Source organism: Euprymna scolopes, chromosome 29 (assembly GCF_053919585.1).
Source record: "Euprymna scolopes isolate OS-2025 chromosome 29, ASM5391958v1, whole genome shotgun sequence".
NCBI classification, from domain to species: Eukaryota; Metazoa; Mollusca; class Cephalopoda; order Sepiida; family Sepiolidae; genus Euprymna; species Euprymna scolopes.
In genome coordinates, this window is record NC_136510.1 from 8,409,913 (window position 1) to 8,436,289 (window position 26,377).

Sequence of the window (26,377 nt, forward strand, 5' to 3'; positions counted from 1 at the left end):
CGTTGATTGCCTGCTTTTATTGGGGACGCATCACAGTGAACCAGGAGGAAGCTTTACATGCTCCCCTTGTAGTAACCTTGTTTACAATACATTGTAGTCTACACTGCACTGTAGAGAACATACTGTTGATTTTATAAAATTATTTTTTCTATATAATGGCTTGAATGAAAGTTTAAAATGCAAAAGTCAAGTATCATGGTTCAATTGTGTTTTAAACAGAAACGTTCGTTTCGATCGCGCCCTTTTCATATCAAACTTCTGTTGATTTTATCTGTCAAGCCTTTCGGCTTGTGTGATAAAACTTCTCAAATACACTTGTGATGTTAGGCTGTGTAAGGTGTTAACTGTGTATAATATCGCCTATATCTTCTTCCATGATGTCGATTATTGATGCTGATCGAAGATATTTTAATACAAAACTTATCTAACAACACTGCCAGGTACATAAAGTACCTTCGTGTGAAATTTTATAAATACTGACCAGCTGTTTTCGAGTTCGTAAGGAACGAACTCGCACCCCCCCACACACACACGCAGAAAGTCTTTCATAAAATAGTAGATACTATAATATATATGTATGCGTTTAGACAGAAATTAAAAGTTGGTTTACCCTCCAGCTATAACCGCGTTTCCATTTGTAAATTTATAAGATTGACGTTTTTGTTCGTTTTCCTTCATTTTTATGTCTCATTATCTTAACGAGGGGGGATAGGCTGCCTTTAAGACTAGTCGGACTAACGCGACGCACACACAGACACTGCAACACTACGAGTTATTCAATTTGCAATGCGTAAACTTCTACCAAATGAAACGCCCGTAACCCTTACTCGATGCTTTGCGACGCTGCATCTGTGCGCACCATCACCCACGCATACGTGCGTGCACATCTCCAGGCGTATTTTCAGCGCTCGATCTGAAACACGGGGAACAGATTCTTTAATCGACCACGTGTGTGCATAAACACGCCCCCCTACACACACATATTGATGCTTACAGTAAAGGCACATACGTAAATACACATACATTTTCACACCCCATACACACATATATATACATAGTAATTTATAAAATATATATGGCGATTAAGCTACGGTGAATATTCCGCGTTTCATCCACTCTAGGATTCTTCAGGCTTATGAAACGCGGAATATTCACCGTAGCTTAATTGCCATATATATTTTATAAATTACTAACTAGCTCTACCTACGTATTGAGCACTTTTGAAGTAAATACTTCAAGTTTACGCATAAATTTATACTTTTGTATATTAATTTTATGTGAGTAAATGAAGTAGTTATATATATATATATATATATATATATATATATATATATATATATATATATATATATATGGCCGAGGGTATAAAGGCTAGCCCACAGAACCAAGGTTGGTTTTGTTGATTGGGTTAGAGTTCCGCGACCAACAGGAATTATCACTTCCTGCATTGATAAATGCGTGATCAGGCAACACGAGTCTTTAAGATATAAACAATTGCTCTCTCTCTCTCTCTCTCTCTCTCTCTCTCTATATATATATATATATATATATATATATATATATATATATATATATATATATATATATGAGCTATTATTGGAAACCCATGGATTAAGGAAATAAATATAATTATTTTCCTTGTTTCAAACAATAAATTCTTAACTTAAATATATCTTTATGTATATTTTAATCTACAGAGTTTAACTTTAATCCTTTGAAGTTATTTTTGCTTAGGTTTAGTGGTTTTGTTTTACTGCGGATTGAATGATATTACTACTTTTGTGTTTATTATGGCCTATTCCAATCGTTTCGTTACCTTTCTTTCTTTTTCACTCTAATAAAAAGAGAGAAAGAGAAAGTCATATATACCGCATGAAATAAGAATCGAATTGGTGTCAAACGATATACGCTGAGAGCTGATGAAACTGATAGAAACTTAGAAAAATCGAACACTTGCAAGTAAACTGAAGTTAATTAAAACTATTAAAATGGATGCTTTCACAAATAACTCAATCCCAACACGGAATATTTGATTATTAGAACATATATGAAAAAAACTTTATGGAAACAAACGTTTATTAACTTAGTCTTAGTATATATATATATATATATATATATATATATATATATATATATATATATAATGTCTGTTTACTGAAAATTAAATATGGTTTTCCGCCTGTACTTTAGTAGAAACTCATTGTTTTAATTTCATTTTTATTTATTTTTGCATTCTCGTTTGCTCTTTTTTTATTTGCTAATTTGTTAGTTTTTTTATATTCCTTAATATTGCACTTTGTCTTCTTTTTCTTTCTCTATCTCTCTCTATTCATCTCTGCCCCCCTCTATTCATATCAATCTCTTTTCTCCCTCTCTTTAATCCTCTCTCTCCCTCTCTTTCCTCCTATCTCTCCCTCTCTTTCCTCCTATCTCTCCCTCTCTTTCCTCCTATCTCTCCCTCTCTTTCCTCCTCTCTCTCCCTCTCTTTCCTCCTCTCTCTCCCTCTCTTTCCTCTTCTCTCTCCCTCTCTTTCCTCTTCTCTCTCCCTCTCTTTCCTCTTCTCTCTCCCTCTCTTTCCTCTTCTCTCTCCCTCTCTTTCCTCCTCTCTGTCCCTCTCTTTCCTCCTCTCTGTCCCTCTCTTTCCTCCTCTCTGTCCCTCTCTTTCCTCCTCTTTCTCCCTCTCTTTCCTCCTCTTTCTCCCTCTCTTTCCTCCTGTTTCTCCCTCTCTTTCCTCCTTTTTCTCCCTCTCTTTCCTCCTTTTTCTCCCTCTCTTTCCTCCTTTTTCTCCCTCTGTTTCCTCCTTTTTCTCCCTCTCTTTCCTCCTTTTTCTCCCTCTCTTTCCTCCTTTCTCTCCCTCTCTTTCCTCCTTTCTCTCCCTCTTTTTTGTCTCTCTCTTCCTCTTTCCCCTCTTTATTTGGCCCTATAATTATTTTATCCCCTTTCTCTCTCACTCCCTTTATCTCTCTTTTACTTCCTTCCTTTCTCTTTTATTTCCTTTCTCTTTTACTCTCTCCCTCTCCTCTATTTTTCGCTTCTCTCTCTCTCTCTCTCTCTCTCTCTCTCTCTCTCTCTCTCTCACACACACACACCTTCGCTATTCATTTCTTTTACCGGCTCGTTGTTTTGTTCTCTCCGTAACATTTCTTTCTATTCCTTAATATCTCAACTTCCACCTCTCTCTCTCTCTCTCTCTTTCTCTCTCTCTCTCTCTCTCTCTTTCTCTCTCTCTCTCTCTCTTTCTCTCTCTCTCTCTTACTCTCTCTCTCTCTCTCTTACTCTCTCTTTCTCTCTCTCTTTCTCTCTCTCTCTCTCCTACCAAAGCTTACCAACTTTTTTTTATCTTCTTCCTGTTTTTCTCTCAAATTTATCCCCCTGTTTTTCGAGTTTTCTTTTCATCTGTCTACATATCTATCTACCAACCTATCTATTTAGTTATTTCTTTAAGTTTCCTTCTCACCTATGCGTTTGCTGTTCTGTCTTTCTTACCTGGCGCTTCGTTTCATCTTTTCTTTATAAAATCACCTGGGGTGCAAGGTCTTTTGTTCCCATCAAACCTCTCTTCAGTTCTCTATCTTTTCGCTATCTTCCACCCCTCCCCTTTTTAACCTCTTCCACCACCACCCCCAATTTTGTGCATTAACCCCACCCCCACGGACCAACACTAAACCTTACCCTAACCTCGTTTTTCTTCGTGGCGCCCTGACGATTTTTCGAATGAGTCACCTCTGATGAACCCTACTAGGTGCAAGAGTAGAGCATTTACTCTCCAACGTGCAGGGGGGGGGGTAAGCTGGAATGGTTAAGGGGAAAGGCAATTAAGGGGGAGCCCAGAATAAAGGCAGGCAGGTAGAGATGGGCACGCTAAAGAGGGTCGGACGAGATCAATAGTTGAAAAATCGGATAAAAAGGGGGCGTGTTGAATGGGAGGAGAAAGGTACATCAACAGATACCTGAGCATGTGTATTTCATATGTGTGCACGTGTCAGTTTTATGCACGCCATCTGTTTGTGTGTGAGCCTGTGTGCGTGTGGGGTTGTGTGTGCAAATGAGTTTGTGCATGTGCGAGTATATTTCTGTGGCTGTATTTTCTTATGTGTGCGGGGTTATTTAATCCCGTATCCAAAATAAATATTTTTTATAATATTTAAATTCTTAACATTTTTTTTTTTTTTTTTTTTTACTATTTTAATCGGGCTATTTTCTTTGTTATTCTACGACGTATCAACCTTTAAAAGTTATTGTCGAATATATTTGTTTAATATTCGTATTATTCGCAATAATGTCTGCAGTTTGATTCCTTTTTCACAATCCAATTAACCTCCGATCTTCTTTAGGTTTATCTTGTTGAACTCGGGAATCTTTGATCCGAACTCTAGCAATCTCTATGGAATTTCTAACATAACCCGTTATCTAATCTACAGGCGGGGTATAATCACGGCATAATCACATTGATACATCGGTTCTCATCAGATTACTGAAGTTAAGCAACATTGAGCCTAGCTAGTACCAGATGGGTAACCATTTGGGAATTCTACGCACTGTATGCGCTCTCCGCTTATCTAGGCATTGTTTCCAGTCGTCCTGAATCTCAGCTTGCCACTGGGTATTCAACAATGTTGACTCAGGAGAGGCGTGGTTGGAGATTGCGCAACTCTTGACACAAAAATTTCACGCGTGGGCACGCTTACAGTGAGTATCCATAGTGTGTTAAGACAGAAGGAAGCTACAAGAAGTTGTATACTCACGTTCCGTCAACCATGACCGGGTAGAAGTCGTAAGTAATTCATAGTTGTATTCTTAATTCCGTCGGCATTGAGTAAAATGTTTGTATGTAAATAGTATATTTGTAAAAAGTTTAATTTTTTTCAAAATGTTTATATCTTCATATGAAATAAATACGTATTAGATACGTTTGAAGCTAAAACAACACATTATTACGAAAATAAAGAGATATTTATTTTTTGTTTGAAATTTATAAATATATTTCGAAGTCAAGCTTCATCCTCAGTATTTTTTCTTTTTCTTTTTTTTTGTCATGTTGTTGTTGGAGCAGAGAATTAGTAAATAAAAGTCCGTTTGTCGTTTTTCGCAGTAGATTTTCAAATGTCGGAACGGTGCGTTGATCACGCGGTTTTCACATTAGGGATGTGTGTTCCTTAATACAAGCGTTAATTGAGTTTGAATAAAATAAATTTGTATTAGATACGTTTGAAGCCAAATTGCATGCTCCAACAACATGGCAAAAATAAAAAATTCTGAGGATGAAGTTTGACTTCGAAATATATTTATAAATTTCAAAAAAAAAACAACAAATAGTTGTATATTTTCGTAATGATACATTGTTTTTGGCTTCAAACGTATTTTATTTTATTTAAACTCAATCAACGCTTCTATCAAGGAACACAAACCCCTTAACATATCTTTATATATATATATATATATATATATATATATATATATTGATTTAAAAAATAAAAATAAAAGTTAGCTAACCCAGTTTCGTTCATCGCTCAACAGAGCTAAATCGAGGAAAATACGATTAAAAAAGTCATGAATATGGCGGAGGGAGGGGGAAAAAACGAAAAATAAATGGAGGAAAAATTACATTAGAGACTAAATTAAGTCCTAAAATAATTTTTCCCCCAGTACAGCATGTAGTAAGAACAGATACTACACTTTGATCTTGGCCAAAAGGCCAAGAAAATGGTATTTATTTGCTCCCCCACCGAGCAAATTAGGCACAAGGCCGATTTTTAATGTGAGTAGTGAAAGGGAAATGGGGAACAACTCCCTGGGGTGTAGGGGAGCTGGATAGTGACAATTGGTATCAAGGGTTGCCCCTACATTGACCAAGGTCTTATATGTGGGGCTGCCTCCACATATGATCCCCGCCTGCAGCATCTGCTGGAACAGACACTACACCTTGATCTGGGCCAAAAGGCCAAGAAAATCTTAAAAATCTAAAAACAGCATCTATTAACAGACTTTTGATCTTAACCAAAAAGGCCAAGCACAAAAGTGTTACGGACAGACCAACAGATGGACTGACGGGGTGACTTATAGAGTCGCTTGCACGCGACTAAAAACTATCCCGAGAGTCGAATGAAGAACGCACTAGTAAAATTTCTATGGAGTTCCATGAATATATATATATATATATATATATATATATATATATATATATATATATATATATATATATATATATATATTCCTATAGCTACACACCTACGTTACCCATGTTATTAACTTTTATATAGCAATTGTCCTGTTTCTTTTGTCACCTAAACTGAACTCCAGCCCGTCCAACCATAAAGTTGATGGTCGAGTTGGATTCTTTGCACATTTTAATTGCTTGGACGACAGCATCGAACAAGAAGAGAAGTGACCCGTTCTTAATCGTCCACAGAATTCGGCGAAAGGAAACAATTCATTTGTAAGAGAACAATTCAATTATATACATACACATAAAGAGAGAGAGAGAGAGGGGGGAAGGAGTGCATGAGGTATACTACATAATAATTTCGGTGATTTAACTAAAAACGATCTGTCAACGTGATTATGCCGTGTAAGCTTTGACTGTCGTACGGGCGGTCGGGTTTCAATCCTAGCTTGAGGTAGTTTCCTATCTAACCGCACTGATGAGCTGTGATACAGCGAAACAGCACTGAATGTGGATGATATATATATAGTGAATAAATAACAAAAGACTATATTCCAAAGTTCATGATGTTGACCATCTTATAATTTATTCCTTTTAATTCATTTGACATTTACAATTCTTGACAGTATCTGTTTTGTAGCGAAAACTCAATCAAATTTTCTAAAATTCAAAATGGTGTAATGGAAACATTAAAGGTATTCAGTTTCTCTTCTAATTTTCGGATTTTTAATCATGTGAAAACGCACTTAATCCCCTTTTGACGGATTGATTATTGCTATTTCTTCTGATGAGTTAAGGGCATAATAGATTCACTGATTGATATAATAATAATAATAATAATAATAATAATAATAATAATAATAATAATTAAGTGATTGATTTTGCGCTACGAAAAAGATGCTGTTAAGAATTGTAAATGTGAACTGAATTAAAGGAATAAATTCTAAGATGGTCAATATCATGAACTTTGGAATATAGTTTTTTGTTATTTATTCACTATATTGCTCTGTAATTACATTGAGCATCTTAAATAAGGATTGGTATATATTATAAGAAAATATATTTACACACACACACACACACACATATATATATATATACACACACATATATATATATATATATATATATATATATATATATATATATATATAAGGTTGGCGACTCTCTGTTAAACTTTGTCTAAGAGGGAGAGACTGGTGACAGATGCACCAGCCCAAATGTGGTAAAAAAAACTCAATACATGGGCGAATGGTGGCCTTGTAGAGGCGCAGAATACATTATTTTAAGTACATTACTTATTTTTCTGATGAGTCCATGGAATGGAAATATGTAATGTTGACATATAGATATCGGTTATTCCACGTGAACGAAACAGATCTGTAAAATGTACTGAATGAATTTTGTTTTGTTTTTTTGCGAAATGAAATGAATAAAAAGATGAATAAAACCTTGAACTTTGCATAATTATTACTCAACACACACACACACACACACACATATATATAATATATATATATATTGTCTTTACATAAGCAGTAGTTTGTTGCTACACAGTCATGAGCATGTTTCAGTCTACTAGTATTTACTAACCAGAGACCTCAAGATTGTGAATTCCGTTTTCGAAAATAATGGTTGTTGCCTGATGAGGTCTCTAGTTAGTAAATACTAGTAGACGAAACATGCTCATGACTGTGTAGCAACAAACTACTGCTTATGTAAAGACAAATGTAACCTGCTCTACTTCTGTATTGAGCACACTTTTATGAACCTCGTTATGTTTCACTGGTTACCCTACCTTTGGAAAATAGCAACCTCATATATATATATAATATATATACGTTATGGCAATATACCTACATTTATTTTTCCACATGATAACTAAAAAAAACAATTAAAGATTGGAAGAGCTAATTAACCGATTTCGAACATTGCTAAACAAGACTAAATCATTGTTTGGCTTATAAACGATTAAAATATGAAAAAATGAGATGTAATAGCGATTAAAAAAAGACAACAACAAAAATCAGCATTAAAAGAAAGAGTGAAAAAGGAAAATAGAAACCAAATTGAGTCTAAGTAGATTTGTGTGTGTGTGAGTGTGTGTGAGAGTGTGTGTGTGTGAGAGTGTGTGTGTGTGAGAGTGAGTGAGTGAGTGAGAGTAAGTAAGTAAAGGAAAGGTTTTAAAGACTTAATAAAATGGCGACCGCAACTAACTCAAAATGGAGACTAAGTTGACATTAAAGTTAGGCACCGGAACGGCTATCTAAAATAACGAATGTATATGTATCCCGAAACGTGGCAACGTATGAAGAAAGCTTGAATTATTGCACACACTAGAGACGAATTGATAGCTGAACACTTTTCAGTTTTCTTATTTTGTTTTTACTGAGATGTGTCCTACCGAATGCCAGCCATTCATAATATGCGCTGGTGTGATTGGCAAACTATTTGCGCAGGCTAAATTCGAAAGACAGTCGTTTCAAATCGGAGATGTGTACAAGATCTCAATTTAGCGGCGGGTGAGATTGAAAGTTAATGGAGTTCAACATTCGAAAGTCTTTTACTCGACATCGACAGTTGACTTGGCTTTGTACAAAAGAAAAGGAAAACACACACACAGGTGGGTGAATGGAAAGGCAGGAACAAAAGCCGCGATCCTCGTTTCTGGAGCACCTGATCACACAATTCAAGATGTAAAATAAAAAAGCATCCATTCACTTTTTATTTATTTATCTGAAATAGCAGTAGAGGATATCGTTCCACGGTTGAGTGAATTCGCCGTCGTCCGGGCAACAACTGGACATTGAAATCTCATCTGTGGTCGAAGTTAAAAGTAGTTCATTATTCATCACTTGCTTAAGTCGACTATTATGTTTGGTAAGAAAATCTATATTATATTTTTTTTTACTTGTCTATAATATAAATCTCACCAGTCTATTTGTCTGCCTAAAACTTTCGACAGGGGTAACGGATTTTTACGAGATCAGTATCGTTTTGAAGCCCGACCATTCGAACGACAAATATTGAAAAATTGACTAAAAACATGAATTCCTTCACCCTCAACTGGGCACATTTTACAGAAAGGGGTCGCTTTTTTCGCCGATATTTTCAAAAGCCATATCCTCCTTTTAATTGACTAACCTTAATTTAAACATTCGTCACTTCTGATTTAGCGATGGGTGCAGTAGCAAAGACGTCACGTTTTTTAATTTTTTTTTTATGTTCTTTTCCTCCTTCGCGGTACGAGTTCGAGCCTGCCTGCCTACTACCAGTTTTTTTTTTCGTTCAACACACACCTCCAAACATCCGGGCAACGCCAGACACCCACGCTAGTGTATCGCGTTTTTTTTTTTAATACATTACATCGTTTTATTTAAACGTGTCGTCTCTTATTTCACTCGATTTTATTAATAAAGAAAAGGAAATATCTCGATCCAGCTTCTGAAAAGTGAAGGCGAAACCGGTCGGCTGGCATCCACGATTAACTTTTTTTCATTCTCCACTCTTAATCATTAAACGGGTCTTCCTGTCATGATTGCAATTGAAATTTTGTACCCCGCATAAAATTATTATATATATATATATATATATATATATATATATATATATATATATATATATGCGTCGTGTACGTACGCTAGTAAATATATCAAGCTATTTCTTCCTTCTCGCAAGAAGTTGATTTCAAAATATCAAATGAATTAGGTGAAGAATGTCGAGTACACACCAACATTTTCGTCTTCTCGGCGCATTCCTAACAAAATCTCAAGTCAGAATCCTCAAATGGCATAAATAGGTTAGGACTATGTTTGGGACTATGATGTATGTTTAGGCCTATGCTTGATTGATACTCTGGTGGCGTTTAATACACTTATACGGCTGTAAAGATGATTTAGAACTAATATTGGGATTTTGGTGTCTTTTATGGCTATAATCGGAACGATTATGCTTATGTAGTATAATAATTTGAACTACGATATTTGTTTATGACTTATTGTTTTATATATATATATATTCTTGGTTATTATAAGTGTTCGATATGTCTTTAAAAACAGTTTTTTTCTTTGCAACTACTTTTCGGTTCTTTTTTACGTTAAGACATGGCGTCTTTTTGTTTTTGTTTTGTTTGTTTTGTTTTTTTGTGTTTTTTTTTTTTTTGGCGACGCTAAAATATTTTTTTAAATGTACACATGGCAGAAAAAGAATAGACACCCATAATAACAATTTATTTCAATAAACATAATTTATAGCACAAAATAAAAAAAATGGTCACAAATTACAAAACTAATACTTGATTGCTGTTTTTAATGCTAGAACCCTTCTAAGTATGTTATTGATCAGTTGACGAATATCATCTTGAGGAATTTTTTGCCATGTCTGACGCAATAAAAGTTTAGGCTTGCGAAGGGAAACCCGAAAGGTTTTCCATTGGGTTTATATCGGGAGACTGAGTTAGCCATAGAAGTTTATCAATTCCATTTTGGCTTAAACAATGCCCTAGCAGAGTGACAATGAGCTTACCTCTTCCATAAATAAGGAATTAATTTATTTCCCCGATTAAGAATATTGGTAGGAATCCTTCATATAATACATATTTAGCAGAATTGCTGTTTCCTTTGCACTCCACTAGGTCTGAGCGACCATCAGTCCAAATTTGCACCTCATACTATAACTGAGAAACCCACCATATTTTAGCTTTGGCTGCAGTCTTTTAAAGTCAAACTCTTGCTGAAGGCGCCTTCACACCCATACCCTTCCGTTGTCGGGAAATGAGGTAAATCATGACTCATCAGAGAAAATGAAATTGGCCCAAAAGGTTATAGATCTCTCCATCTCACGAGCCTAATCTTTACTGCGCTTTATATTGGCAAGACAAAGAGGCTTACTTCCCACAACTCTATCATAGTAGCCCAACTTGTGAAGATACCTGACAACTGTTCTGGGACTGACAGCAATGTCAGAGGTTTTGCACCGAGGATACTCTTCAAAATCTTTTTATAAGACGTGAGGTTCTTTCAGAAGACTCGGTGCGAGCTTTTGTGCACTTTTCTTGTGAATTGTACGATCACTGTATTATTAACAGTAAAAAAAAGTATTGAAAGATCTCCTGCTATTTTGCGTTGACTAAGACCATGTTGATCCACGATTCGTCCTCGCAAAAATCCTGATAGGCCTGATGCTATTTTGATCCGTGTCCAGCTTCAATGTTGTTTAGCTGCAATTTTAACGAGATACTCCAAATTATCTCAGCACTATTCTTATCTGTAAAAATAAATAAGCAAATATTAAACTTAGGAAAAATATTTATCTCAGTGTGTATTCTTTTCTGTCTGTATAAAAATGTTTTGATAGAATATTTAGAAAAATAGCAGTCGAAATTCAGAGGCTTCTCCTTCAACGTAAGCAAATAAATTCTACCCGATTTTCACCATTAACGATTACTAGACTCTTGTCCCAGTCACCAGTGTACACTCATTAATCTTCATACTCGAGTGGCCTTCGGGCCTTTATAAGTAGTACTTTCCATTAAAAAATATTACATGACTTTTGAATACGATGAATGAAATAGTTAGGCATGTTTTTTTTTTGTTTGTTTTACACTCACCTTCAAGACTTGGACGTACGATTGTAACTTGTAAAATTTGGATTATGCTAAAGAAAATTTAGGATGTTGGTTTACATTACATTTAAACTTCTGCATATCAGTGCAGTTTGGGAAGCAGGTGGCAGGAAGAGAATTCCAAGAATAGAAATAGATTATAATAGAAACCTTTCTGACATTCAGAGACCTTAACAGTTAAGGAGTGTGATGTTGTTGCTAACCGGGTTTGTCGGGGGGTATGTATGTGGAGGGGAACAAGTGCAACGAGTTCACCAAAGCACATTCCATTAAAATACTTGTAAAACAGGCACAGGAGTGCACCTTTGCGGCGATGGGACAGGGGTTGGAGCCTAATTGACAAAGTGGGACCTATTAGATGGAAGACTCTTTTTTTGGACCCTATCCAAGAGGGAGAGACTAGTGGTAGATGCACCAGCCCAGATGTGGCAACAACGCTGCAATTAGGACTATATATAAGACTATAACTTGGACAATAGTGCAAGTTTATGACTATGATTAATATTACGATGTATTTTAAAATTTAAATAAAATCAAATTAGGATGGTGTTAAGGCTTGCTGTCGAAGCTTTGATGATTTTTAAGACTATGATTGGGACTATGATGCCTTTTTATGACTATCAGGACTTGAGCGCGTTTATCATTTTTATTGTTACTTCCGACCTGTGGAACACGTTACTGTGGGAAGATTTCTCTATAGACTAAAACACAACTGTTTTCAAGTTGAATATAAACAAATAGCTGCCACGCTGTGTATTAATCATAATTTTTTATGGAAATCTTTGAAGACAAGGCATGAAACCGCTTAATACAAGGAGTTAAAAATATGTATTTAATGTAACAAAAAAACAATTTCCAAAGATAAGATTCTAACCCAGAAAATAGTAATTCTTCCCTCTTTGTCAGAAACATCATTCGTGAAATGTGAGGATTAAAGGACAATAAAAGAGACGATAATTACGACGTTGCCAAACATAAACCTAAGATCTATTTTTTACTCTCCTCAAATAGGGGAGAAGTTAGATATGTGTTCTAGCAATTTGACTGATATATATATATGTACTAGCAAGTCGCTTGGTGTTGCCCGGTCGTAAAATACGCATAAGTATTATATTTTAATTCACGTAGATATCTTATTATAAGCAGAAATATCATAGGTGTTAAACGTAACGTTAAATTACTTTTTAAAAAAAATGAAGTAAAAAAAGGAAAGAAACTGGTCATATGTATGCGAGTATAATATTCTTTTTTTCCAAAAGTGTTCACCTCTTGTAAGTAAAAAAGAAACTACTCGAGCTGAGATCGAAGCTAAAAGCAGTGAGTCAAGTACGATAACCATCAAGCCAGCTTGACATGATCTTCAAGAATACTTTTCAAACAAACTTATATATACATAAGGAAGCTGTCATGTTTCACAACCGCGTATGCGCAGTCGTGAAACAGTTGAAAACAAGTAAAAGTCCGATCACTCCTCCATACCAATTTTACAATTCTGACTCTTTAACAGCACTTTTTCTGGACTAAAACCGATTAAACAGTTTTCCACGTGTCTGAATATTCTATATACCAAATTTCAAGTATGTAGATTATAAATTCGTTGAGTATATAGGTTGAGAAGTGTCCTCACACACATTCTCAATTATATAATGTAGCGTAGCAGAAATCGAGGTGCCAGGACGCATTAACAAAATAATGAACTGTTTCAGTATATCGTGGATTCTAACTCTCCAGGTGGCGCCCGAGTTTTTTTTTTTTTTTTTTTTGTTTTTTTTTATGAATTCGGGCAACGCTGAGTAACCGTGCCTGCCTATTCAACGTTTTGATGTGGTTTAATTTCAAAATACCAAAGCAATTGTCATGTTCTGTAAATAGTTCCCGTCTGTCGTCCTTGTCAAGTGGCAAGTCAGCTTGTCGGCGCGCGGGGCCGGCGAGTTTACGATGTTACCTGCGCGGAGTGAAGAAGGAGAAAAAAATAGGGGCGTTGCAGGAATGGGTTGGTGGGGAAATACCTATGTGACTTGCTAGTTTTTTTATGCTTTGGTGAAGAGTATAGAGCTAAAAATGCCACCAAGTTGCAAGGTCGGTCGGGTGGGAGACGGGTAGATGGTTATCGTTGCCTTCAATCTAGTTCAAGTACAATGACAGGTACGCGGGTAGCGGCGTCTTGTTTGGAGGATTGGTAGGTGTGCAGTTACTTGCTGTATTTTTTTAACGCCTGGCACAAGGCCGCACATATTTCGGCGTGTGGACGTTTTTATCGTATGCATCATTCACGTACGCACACAATCCATGAATTATACGCGCACAAATATCAACGCATGTTGCCCCATTTTTTTTTTTTTTTTTTTTTTTTTTCGACTGTTTTACCCACTGGATATAAATGTGTGTGCCACAGTGCGTGTACGCGTGCGTTATTTCGTTCTTCCCTGCATACGTTCCTCTCCCTCTCTTTCTCTATTATATATATATATGTGTGTGTGTGTGTATGTATATATATATATATATATATATATATATATATATATATATATATATATATACCGAGAAAGTGCGTGTGCCATTCTTTCTTCTCCTGCTCTCGTATCTCTATCTACACACGCTATATATATATATATATATATATATATATATATATATATATATATATATATATATATATATATATATATATATATAGAGAGAGAGAGAGAGAGAGTTTGGATCTGTGGAACAAATTTGATTTGGGATTTATCCAGTAAAAATTGAAACTTAGCAGGCGTAAGTCGACTAAACCTTTTACTTTTACGCATGCGCAAATATGCATTTATATTTTTAACAGCGTTATTTTTATTTATTTATTTTTTTAGTTTCTTTGTGCTTATGGACTTGAATCAGACAGTAACAAGTAAGGCTGAGGAGCGAAGTGTTTTAATTTCGATTCTAGTTCATGTCACCCAAGTCATATTTCATTTTTTTTTTTTTTTTTTGCTTTGGAAATCACTATTATATATATTGGTTACAATATATAATAATTAAAAGTGTATTTTCTCTATAATAATAAATATGGAATCAGCATTAATAAAAAAAATATCATATTTCAGCGTATTTTACGACCGGGCAATGCCGGATGTCCTACTCGTAATATATATATATATATATATATATATATATATAAGTGATATGTAGAAGCATTGTATGAGATAGGTCTATTTAAGAAATTTAGAAGCCTATCACAAAGCAGGATATGGCATGTAGTCGGTGTTGAGAAAGAGGCAAATGACAATTTATAAATCAATGTGTGTGTATATATATATATATATATATAATATGTGTGTGTATTGTATTTTCACCACAAACAAGGCACAGTACCACTGGGGGTTACTATCTGGGACATAATTGCAAGGACACTAAGTAGGGAGTCGAACAACAAAATGGCTGTTCACATTAATTTCTACATTTCAGTAGTGTTAAATATTGTTAGGGAAACGGGAATCCCAAAAGGAATTCCAAAGTCTAGTAGTTCTGGAGAAGAAACTGTTAGAGTCGAAGGTTTTCTGGCATCTGGGAATCTCTATTGTGTATGGGTTGCATTTTTGTTGCTTGTCGGTTTTTAGAAGTATTTACGTCGAGTTGATACAAAGGCTTGTGGTCCGTCGGAGCATCTACCATTAGAATACTTGTAAAGCATGCAGGGGAGATGCAACATTTCGTCGATAGGACCGAGGCTGACACCTAGCTGACAGTTCCGGACCAATTAGGTTAGCGACTCTCTTTTGAACCCTGTCCAGAAGTTAGACTTGTAGCAGATGCATCAGCCCAAATGTAACAATACTCTATGCATGATCGAATACTTGCCTTGTAGTGATACAGAATGCTTTCAGGCGTAAGTAACTTCCTGGCACGGTAGCGAGAGCCCTTCTTCCTCGTAGCTACCTTGGCAATGCCCTCGATGTATCTGTTCCAACTCCTCATTCTTGTGAACGTTAAGGAAGAAATACTTTCGGGTCATGTATCATTAGCCATAGCTATTGCTGGTTGAGAAGGTTTCTTGTAATTATTAAAAGAAAAGGAGCTTAGTCTTGGCAGCATTGAACGTTACCATCCATTTTTGACCCCATTCCACAACACATTGGAGTTCTTATATTCAATTATTTTATGCATCAATATGTATTACTTCAAGAGTTTTACTTTGGCACAATTGTCTACTGTGTATGATAGTGTTTCATGATATATTTCGGGAAAACCTCTATTGTCAAATAGTGGATGTCACAGACCTAATCAAAACCTGCTAGATTAAAGAATAAAAATGGCTGTGCGATATGTTTTTGTCTTTCATCCTCAACACCGATATTCCATTCCCTGCATTGTAATAACTTTCCGAATCTCAAGGTAAGCGCTGATGGTAAGACGATGTTGAGTGTACTCGATTTTGTGTTTGATTCGGTGTTACATACATACACACACACACACATATCTATATATATATATATATATATATATATATATATATATATATATATATATATATATATATATATTGCGAATAACGGTTAAATAAATATTGTTTACATTGAAAAATAATTGGGAAATCTCCGCGTTCTTTAAAACGACAAGACTTTCTGCTTACAAATTGTGAGAATCGATAATTTCTATTACTTAGATTATTCGGATTATTGTTCTTATATTAAATGTTATATTCACAGCGTTTCCGTCGACGTAACCTTTGAACATTTTTCAAGTGCATTTTGTTTAATTTGAAAATCTGCACGGAGTTTCGAACGGAACCGTTTATTTAGTCTACGTCGGTCACATGCTCTTGTTTCATCAACCATCACTGAGAAAAAGTCCTAAGTAATTTACAATTGTGTGTGTGTATATATACATATATATATATATATATATATATATATATATATATATATATATATATATAATGGTGCCGGGAAAACTCGTCTCGGGAAAACTCGTCTCCGGAAAACTCGTCCCCTTTCGCTAGGTAGGAAAACTGGTCCCTTATTGAATAAATATCGATTGAAAACACATTTTATGATCGTTCTTGAAGGAGATATTGTTTTTTAAAATAAACTATAGCCCCCCCCCCATAATATTTTTAAAAAATATTTTTACTTGTTTAATGTTTTTTTTGTGTTTTTAATAAAAGCGTTTATTATGTTCATAAACGAGACCGCATATTTTTTTTATATTAATATAAAAAGAATTTACTTATATACTGTTGTTTATAAAAGGGTAAAATCGATTTTTCTACCTCGCCGACTATGTTGTTTATTTAATTCATTTGGAATCGTTTATTTGGTAAAGAAAAAAAAAACAGAAAACAAACAAAAAACATGTCGGTCGAGTACGGGAGAACGAGAAATAATGCCCGGTATCTTAGGGGGTCTTGATAATCGTTAAAAAATAGAAAATTAAAGAAATTACTGAGGGAGATTTGGTTTTAAAAAGAAAATAATAAATTTTAATATTTTTTAAAATATAATTTAGAGAGAGAGGGGGGGATAAAACCTATATCTCCCTTGTAAAAGCAACCAACAAAAAATGAAATTAAAAAGATTCTTGATAAACGATAGCGGAGTTTTCAATAAAATTGATTAATAAATTTATTTATTGATTACTTTCTCTCTTAATGATTGATTTTAGAATTTTGAAGTAAAAATTAAAAAAAATAAAAATGAGTTAACGAGAGATTGTTAGCACATGGCATCTCTCGCGCCAAAAAAATATTTCGCTTTTGATTTATTAGTTAATTTTTGCAAAATTTGACAGGACGACAATTAATGTTGATAATTGATAGAATTATAATTTTAAATAACGCATGAGTGCATTGCATTTGGTATGAGAGAAAACGAAAACATAACAACAAAAAAACTATCATAATTAAAAAACCAAAACAAAAAAGTAACGCTCCCAATTTTTAATTTTTTTTTTTTTTTTTTTTTTTATTATTGTTTTTATGACTCCAAAAAACATCGTTAAAATAAGAACCAAAATTTTTTTTAATTAACTTTGTATGAACATAATAAACGCTTTAAAATAAGTGAAACCACTAAGAACTTAGCCAGTTAGGTAGAAAAAAAAAAACAAAAAAAAAACATTAAACAAATAAAAATATTTTTTAAAAATATTATGGGGGGGGGGGCTATAGTCTATTTTAAAAAGCAATCTCTCCTTCAAGAACGATCATAAAATGTGTTTTCAATCGATATTTATTCAATACGGGACCAGTTTTCCTACCTAGTGAAAGGGGACGAGTTTTCCGGAGACGAGTTTTCCGGAGACGAGTTTTCCGGAGACGAGTTTTCCCGAGACGAGTTTTCCCGGGACGAGTTTTCCTAAATTCATATATAATACTTGGGTTTACATTTTTGGATTTTACCGTCATTGGGTACTTTACTTTCACCAGACTATCCATTCACATGAAATCACCTTTTTCTTCACTCTATTCCCTCTGCTTCACTTTTTATTATCAAGTAAGATCTTTGACTTACTTGCAGTTTTATCAAATACTTTTGTATGCAAAATCCGATCCTGCATTTTGCTAATTCCTACCCTCTGATGAGAAGAAAAGTATTTCTTCGAAACTCCGATGATTAAGGACTATCCACTTATTTAATGTTTCTTTTTCAGATTAAATATGTTTTTAACTCTTTTGCAAAGTGTTTTTTAACATTTTTTTATTAACTGTTTGCTCTTATATATTTGCGTTAAGAATATTTTTTTTGTTCTCAGTACGGTCAACAATCAAAAATATAATTACGAATTACCTAGGACTTCTACCCAGTCGTGTCTAACAGAACTAAAGCATGCTATCCATCCTGGGTTAAATAAAGGATTCTGTTCGAAATTTTGTTCGGATCCCCGAGTTCGATAAAGAACGACTGAAAAAAAGAAGGTTGGAGGTTATGTCGACCGAAACATTGTGGAAATAACACTCAAGATAAGAACAGCTGTACGAATAATCTACTAAACTAATAAGGATCTACTTTCTGTCGAACTGGTCGTCGAAGACGTATCCTACACTGGTTATACTTTCCGTTTCAAAAAGGATGTTGTCTTAAATCAGACTTGTCCTGTCTTAACTGCTGTGCTAAACCCGCGTACATGTTTTCGCGACGCACGCCGACTAGTGACATTAGTAGGACGCCCAATCTTATTCAATGTGACCTCAGCCGAGCGAGTTCAAATTCTCGTCACTGACGACTTCATTTGACACTTTATGTCTCATGGTTGATTATTTCGCCCTCGTTGAACCCTGAAGCTTGCCTCGGGTAATCAAACAATCAATTCGGTGTCGTCAAAACAAAGAAGAATAAAAAAAGTAAATGAATACATGAAATAAAAGCTACAATAAAAAAAAATATTTGATGACTGGCGGTTCGGCTACACTATTCGTCATAATATAGAAAAGTACGAAGAGTCAGTCGTATTTAACAGTCGAAAGCGTCGCGCCTTGCTCTCTTTGTCATGCGAGAAGGATAGGACGGGTGTCGCATCTCTTTGTTGAAGGAAATAAACTTCAGTATGGCGGCAGAGTTCAGAAAGGAAATTAAAGTATTGATTGGGAACCCGGCTTAAATTTTATTAAATATTTTTTTTTTCTTTGTAAGGTGCCCAGAATCCTACGGCACTAAGTGCTACGTATATAAAAAAATAAAATAAAATTCACAAAACAGGTTCAAAGTTTTGCGAATTTGTAATCCGTGTAAAGCAGGAACAAATCGATAATCGTTCGAGGTTAGCTTTAAAATGAAGTTTAACACTTGAGCTGATAGTTATGATGTAATGATTGAAATATTAGAGCAACGTTGACAATGAAATGCGTTATTATTGCCTTTAAATATAGTAATAAAGTTGCATTATCTATAAAACTAAAAATGGGTGTATGAGAGGACACTTCTCAACCTATATTCTCAACGAAATATTTAGTATATAGAGTACTCATACATGTGGAAAAATTTTAATCGGTGTTCATCACGAAAAAAGGGTTGCTAAGGGGTCAAAATTAACTATAAATTAAAATATAATATGCTTATTTAACGACCGGACAATGCCGGCGACTTGCTAGTGTTAAAGAAACCAGACAATTTTACTGCACTTACATTGCTTTTTAGTGATTTTGCGCTGATATTGGTGTCAGCATAATTCATGAATGCGTTGCAAGCATCCAGATCATCATCAGCATCATCAGATTCTTCACTGACAACCGAAGTTGCCTGTGAGGTCGGATTATCTTCCGTGTGTTGAAGAACTTTTTGTTCATCTTGAAAATCACGTGGTGGAGGTATAAAGGTTTGTCTTTTCTTCGCCTTCATAAACATTAGTTTTGATCGCGTTGTCAGATACATTCTATATCTCCGACCTGCGCTCCATTTAAACTGTGTTTAGGAAACACTGGCATTTTTTTTTAATTTTCACAAGGTAGTCACCACTTATAAAGGCCCGGAAGCCACCCGGGGATAAGGGTTATTGCGTGTACTGTAATCAATGGGATAGTATCGTAGTAATCGTTAGCAATGGAGTTTTGACAAAGTATCTTACTTAAGAGGGCGATTCATCAGGAATTTGTTTATGTTGGACTTGAAGACATCAAAGTTGTAGTTAGGTGGGAAACAGGCAAACGGAAGAGAATTCCACGGGTGTGCATTTCTAAGAAAGAAGCTTTGTTCATGGAATCTACGTTTTGATTTAGGCACAGATAAAGAGTGGGCAAAATTACTGGCAGTGGTTTCAGCTAGACGGGTGTTTTTCGTGAAAGATTGACGAGGGGGACCAGAGATTGGAGCTCAGACGAGAACTTGCCATGTAAATAATGATAAAAGAAAGAGAGGCTCACAACGTCTCTTCTGTGGGAGAGAGGCTGCAGGGATGAGAAAAGGGCATCCCCCACTAAGCCACGAAGTCTATTTTTTATTCTGTCAAGGCAGGATAGGCTGTTTTTAGCAGCTCCTGTCCAGATACTTAACTCGTTTTCCAGACTTGGTACTGTATGATTCTGAAGGTCTCATTTAAAAAGGATTTTCTTGCTTTTCGTCTTCTCCAGAAAAATGTAAGTCAATGTGGGTCTTCCATGTTACATCTAAATAGCTTCCGTTCAACAATATCACTGCTTGCTGGTAATCAAGTCCCGAAGGCTACTTGAGGATGAGTGTTAACTAGTGTAAAGTGGTTACTAAAACAACAACGTAGTGATTGTTAGTGATAGAAATTGGGTAGAATTTGATTATTTGAGGGGAAGATTCAAGAGCTTGTTTACATTGGACTTGAAGAAGATCATGTTCTAGTCAGCTGGAAAGTAGGCCAGCGGAACAGTTCCACAAGCGAGCAGTTTTAAGAAAGAAGCTTTTTATCATCATAGAATTTGTGTTTTCATTTAGGCATAGATTGGGGAGGGAATTGTTTATAGCTGTTGTAGATAGACGAGTGGTTTACCCTTTATCCAACCATTTTACGCATTGGAACAGAGATGATGTTGAACATGCGTGAGGAAGAATGGGGCAACGCTTGGTTGCCCGGCAAGTTTCAAATTTATTTGACAATCGAAGAGGGAAGCTGCGTCAATGCGCCAACACCCGACTCTCCTCCTCTTTCTGAAAACTAACTAAAATAAAAAGGGCAAGATAAGAAAAGAAAATAATTTTATTAAAAAAAAAAAAAAAAAAAACAGAACTTAAAGTAGGTTTAATCTTTTGGTAGGAGCAGAAGCAAATGTGGGTATAAAACTAACTAGCTTCACCACACGTTACCAGTTGGATGAAAAAAATATGGAAAAAAGATGAAAAGAACAATTCAAAACATTCTTCAATAGGAATTCGATCGAAGTCATTTCATTCTGACAAGGGGCAATCAATTATCTTGTCTATCTGAACGAAATGTAGACATACTGTAATTCGGATAGATTCTACTCCTAGAACTCCCTCTCTGTCTCATATATATATATATATATATATATATATATATATATATATATATATATATATCAAGTGAAATTGTGTGTGTGTGCGCGTATGTGTACATTTCCCTACCAAATTACTCTATCAATTTTCAGTTTACAGATTAGAGATTTGGCAAAGGGGTATTGAGATTTAGGAAAATCTTTTTAATCGGTTTCGGACAGAAATTTTACTGTCAAGGGGTCAAAGTTCAACGATTTGACCTTTGAAAACTCTACCAAACACCTCCGCCAATTTTGGGTCTAAACACTTGAAATTTTAACTGTAGGTTACTTGGACATGGATCCAACTTTTTAATTTTATTTGAGCCCAAAAGAAATGTTAAGGGGTCAAAATTGGGGTCCAAGTTAAAAAAAAATTACTCGGACAATTTTTGGTTTAAACATTTGAAATTTTACATAAAGTGTATTCAGGCATAGAGCAAGCTTTTTAATTGTTTTTTTTTTTTTTTTTTTTTTTTTGGCCGAAAATTTAGCTGCCATGATTTGACCTTTGCAGTCTCTAGCAAACTATTCAGCCAATTTTGGTCTAAACATTTGAAATTTTACATAAAGGATATTTAGACATGCAGCAAGCTTTTTAATCAGATTTTGGCCGAAAGATTGGTTGCCAAGAGATCAAAGTTAAAAAAATTTGGCCTTTGCAGAGTCTATCAAACTCCTCCGCTAATTTTCAAGTCTAAAAACTTGAAATATTAGATGTAGGCTTCCTGGACATTAGTCAAACTTTTTTAATATATATACATAAAATTATGAACAGTAAATAGGGCCGAGCAAAGCCGCGCTGAACTGCTCAATAGAATACCCCAAATCAATTTTCAAAATCCTTATTTCGTGGAGTTTCAAAGAACAAACTCCTATTGTATTTGTATTGAGCTTTTTTATTGGGTTGGGATTAAAATATCAATGTATAAATATTCATATCTATATTAGATTGAAGTTTACTCTTGCTTGTATCGGGTAAATATTCTATTCCCATTACCTTGATTGTTTTCTTTATCTATAAATATAAAAGCGAAAATGTATGTGTGTTCGCTTTTTCTGTGTGTCAACAAAAGGCTTCTTTCAGAGAAGCGGTCGCTCGCTTCACAACTTTTTAAAACTTTTTATATCACATATAAATCGCAATATCTCACAGTTAACAACGAAGTTCGCCTGTCTAATTTGCTCGATTTCGGGAAGATAAATATTCAATATTTGTCGCTCGCCTTTTTCTTATAACATCTTGGAGGAGGGGGGAAAAGCGTTCAGCAGTAAATGAATACTATCCCGCAGTCAAACTTGACCGCATTAACTTATTAAAACGGGCACCTGCCAAATCCAAGTAATTAAATAAATTCAAACGTGTTTCCGTTGGCATCTCGCGGGGGGAGGGCAATCGTTAACGTCGCACTTTTTCTTTTTTTTTTTTCACACTTTAATTTACAACTTTGCCTCAACGGTTCGGGTTCGATCCTCATACTTACTTTACCGGTTACCCCTCGCTAGTAAATTATAACAAAGTCGTATTTCTATTTGTTTATTCACAATTTGATTGATATATACAAAAAGTACATTGTTACACCAATTAATTTTTATACTAGAAAACTTCTTTTATTCTCTCTTATCCAATCATTTCTCTGTATATTATGTAGTCAAAGGAAATCGACATTAAAGAAGTTACATCATCTACGTATTACATTAAATACTTGCTATCTTGATAATTAGTTGTATTGTCTTAATTGTTATTTATTTTATAAATAGTGATAATAGAATTATTTAATGTGTTCTGTTAAGGAATATCATCGTAAGTTGATTTATTTATTTTATTTTTATTTTGTTTTAATTCATATTTTATTCAATGCATTCATTTTTATTAGCCGGCATTGGTTACGTGAAAAAAGTTTTACTTCATTTGTTAAATCTGTATGTCTGTCTCTCTGTCTCTCTGTCTGTCTCTCTCTCTCTGTCTCTCTCTCTCTGTCTCTCTCTCTCTCTGTCTCTCTCTCTGTCTCTCTCTGTCTCTCTCTCTGTCTCTCTCTCTGTCTCTATCTCTCTCTGTCTCTCTCTCTCTGTCTCTATCTCTCTCTGTCTGTCTGTCTGTCTCTCTCTCTCTGTCTGTTTGTCTGTCTGTCTGTCTGTCTCTCTCTCTCTCTCTCTCTCTCTCTCTCTCTCTCTCTCTCTCTCTCTCTCTCTCTCTCTGGCTGTCCGTCGATTTTGACGATGACGCGGAGGTCGGTTAGTGTCCGTGTCGAAGGTGCGATGTGAGACCGATCGGAACTCTGAAACGCAGGCCGCAGATGTTACACCTGATGGCAGGAAATCCGGGTAGTGGCGCGCGTAGTCGCCCTCTTTTTGCTTCCCAGCAAGAGCACGACCATCGTACTCCAATCGCCTGTGCAGAGATCACTCCGCGGTTTCCAGTGCATCAAACCTGCCGGTACGCCCTCACTCCATCGCCATAGGACTTTCTCCTCTCTGCCAGCATAGACAAAGTAAGAATAAGCAGCTTGTCCCAGTACTGCTAGCACCCTCTCCGCTGAAAGCAAAAGTACAGAGGCAAGGACGGACCAGGACAGTCTGCACACATGTAATCAGCCGCATCCGATGGCTGAGGCAGACCAGAGTCGAGTTGTACATCACCCTTGTTGACCGCGTCGGCACTGCGGTGCTGGTTCACCCGCTACGCAAGCCGTTGGGATTCCTTCCTTATTCGCCAAGAGCATCGTTGACCAGGCTTGTGATTTTTGTGATAGGGAGGGGGGCTAGTTGGTACTACACCTTGCCCAAGGGTGACCCAGCACTGCAACGACTAAGGGGAAGTGATTCTCCCCAAAACCCTGGAGCTCCCGCACCAGAGCCTCGTTGCCGGATGTAGTTTTACGTCATACCCAGAACTAATTTGTTATATGTATATATTTATTTGTTATATATATTACCGTTTTATCTGCAGAGTTACACATCTTTCTAAGCAGATTAAACGGTTATTAAAATATATATTTACTTAGCAATAGTAGTAAGCACTTTCTTCAGGTTTTTACTAATTACCAGTTATATATATATATATATATATATATATATATATATATATATATATATATAAAATAAGAGACGTGTTACATTTAACACTTTAAAGCCAAATAACAACGCGAATTCTTTTTAACCTTTATAAAATAAACGAATGTTTATTTTTAAAGAGAGATATATATTTCGGAGATATAAACTCCTTTTTCAATCTGTGTGTATATATATATATATATATATATATATATATATATATATATATATATATATATATATATATATATATATATATATATATATATATATATACATTCCTCTTATTCTTCGCCATGATGGTTAATGGAAGAATTTAAGTTAAGTCCACTTGATGGTAGCTGTGGTTTTTCTGTAGCCGGAGAATTACGCGTGGTCGCGCGTGATTTGAAAGTCTGGGTAGTTTATCCATTAAAGGCGTTGAGTTAAATTTGAAAATCAAATAAGAGACGTGTTACATTTAACATTTTAAAGCCAAATAACAACGCGATTTTTTTAAACCTTTATATATGATGGACTCTCTCCCGCCATAACTAAGTTGCTCGGAAATCCATACATATGATTTGTTTATAGTGGTGAAGACTTTGTGTAGAACCATCCACAGTTTTTTTATATTACTGCTAACCTTTGTCTGTGCAGACGACTGCCACGTGGAAGAGTATACAGTAAACCGCAGGTTTTTACATCAGTTTCCTTCTAGATGCATGTCTTGAAGACTGGGGGTGCATTTCTCCCAATGAATTAATGCGCTCACAGATACAAACCTGGAAATTTCTACGACGCTGCGCGGTACATACAGCGTCTAGACTTTCCAAATGGTCACCCATCTGGTACTGGCTAGACTTAACGTTGTTTAACTTCAGTGATCTGGCGAAAACCGGTGAGACAACGTGATTGTGTCATATATATATATATATATATATATATATATATATATATATATATATATATATATATATATAATTAGAAGGGAGCCTGACGTTGCTCGAGCGTAAGATACGCTTAAATATAATATTTTAATGTATACAGATTTCGTATTTATCATAGAGCCAATACTCCATTGATTATTATATTGTACCGAATGTATGGTAGTGGCTTTGAAAATTAATTAAAGCCTTGTTAATTTTGAACAGTCTACTAGAAATGACGTCATGGCTTTATAATTTCAGACAGTGACAAACAAATTTAATCTTTAGTATAATGTAATCTAATTTATAAAACTCGCTATGTCTGTCTGTCTCCATATTTTCAAACTTTATCTCTCCCGAAACTAAAAGTCGCAGAGCGGCGCCAAGAGCCTAAAAATGATTATATTTTTATGCCTCGTTCTTTTTGGGGTCTTTAGCCGGTTAAAATAATTTTTAAGGGTTAAAAATTGAAAAAATCGTTATACATTTTGTAAATTCATCTTAATTTATTTTTAATTAGTTCATACGTGTGTCATGTCTGTACAGTGGTAACGTCACTAGATTTAAACGCTACAGTTTCGCTTTCAGTTTCGATTCTAGCTGATTGCAAACAAATATTTTTTTTTTTACTTTTAAAATCACGACTCTATATGTACGACATCTGGACAAATTAAAATATATTTAAGCGTATTTTACGACAG

At 35.2% G+C, this 26,377-nt stretch overlaps 1 protein-coding gene and 1 pseudogene across 1 annotated transcript in view; one reads left to right on the forward strand and one right to left on the reverse strand.

Moving 5' to 3' along the window:
* The window catches only part of LOC145252474 (uncharacterized), an 83,651-nt gene that overhangs the window by 40,274 nt on the left and 17,000 nt on the right, over positions 1-26,377 (forward strand). The gene's annotated exons all lie outside the window — the stretch shown is intronic.
* On the reverse strand, positions 5,585-5,707 carry LOC145252969 (U2 spliceosomal RNA; annotated as a pseudogene).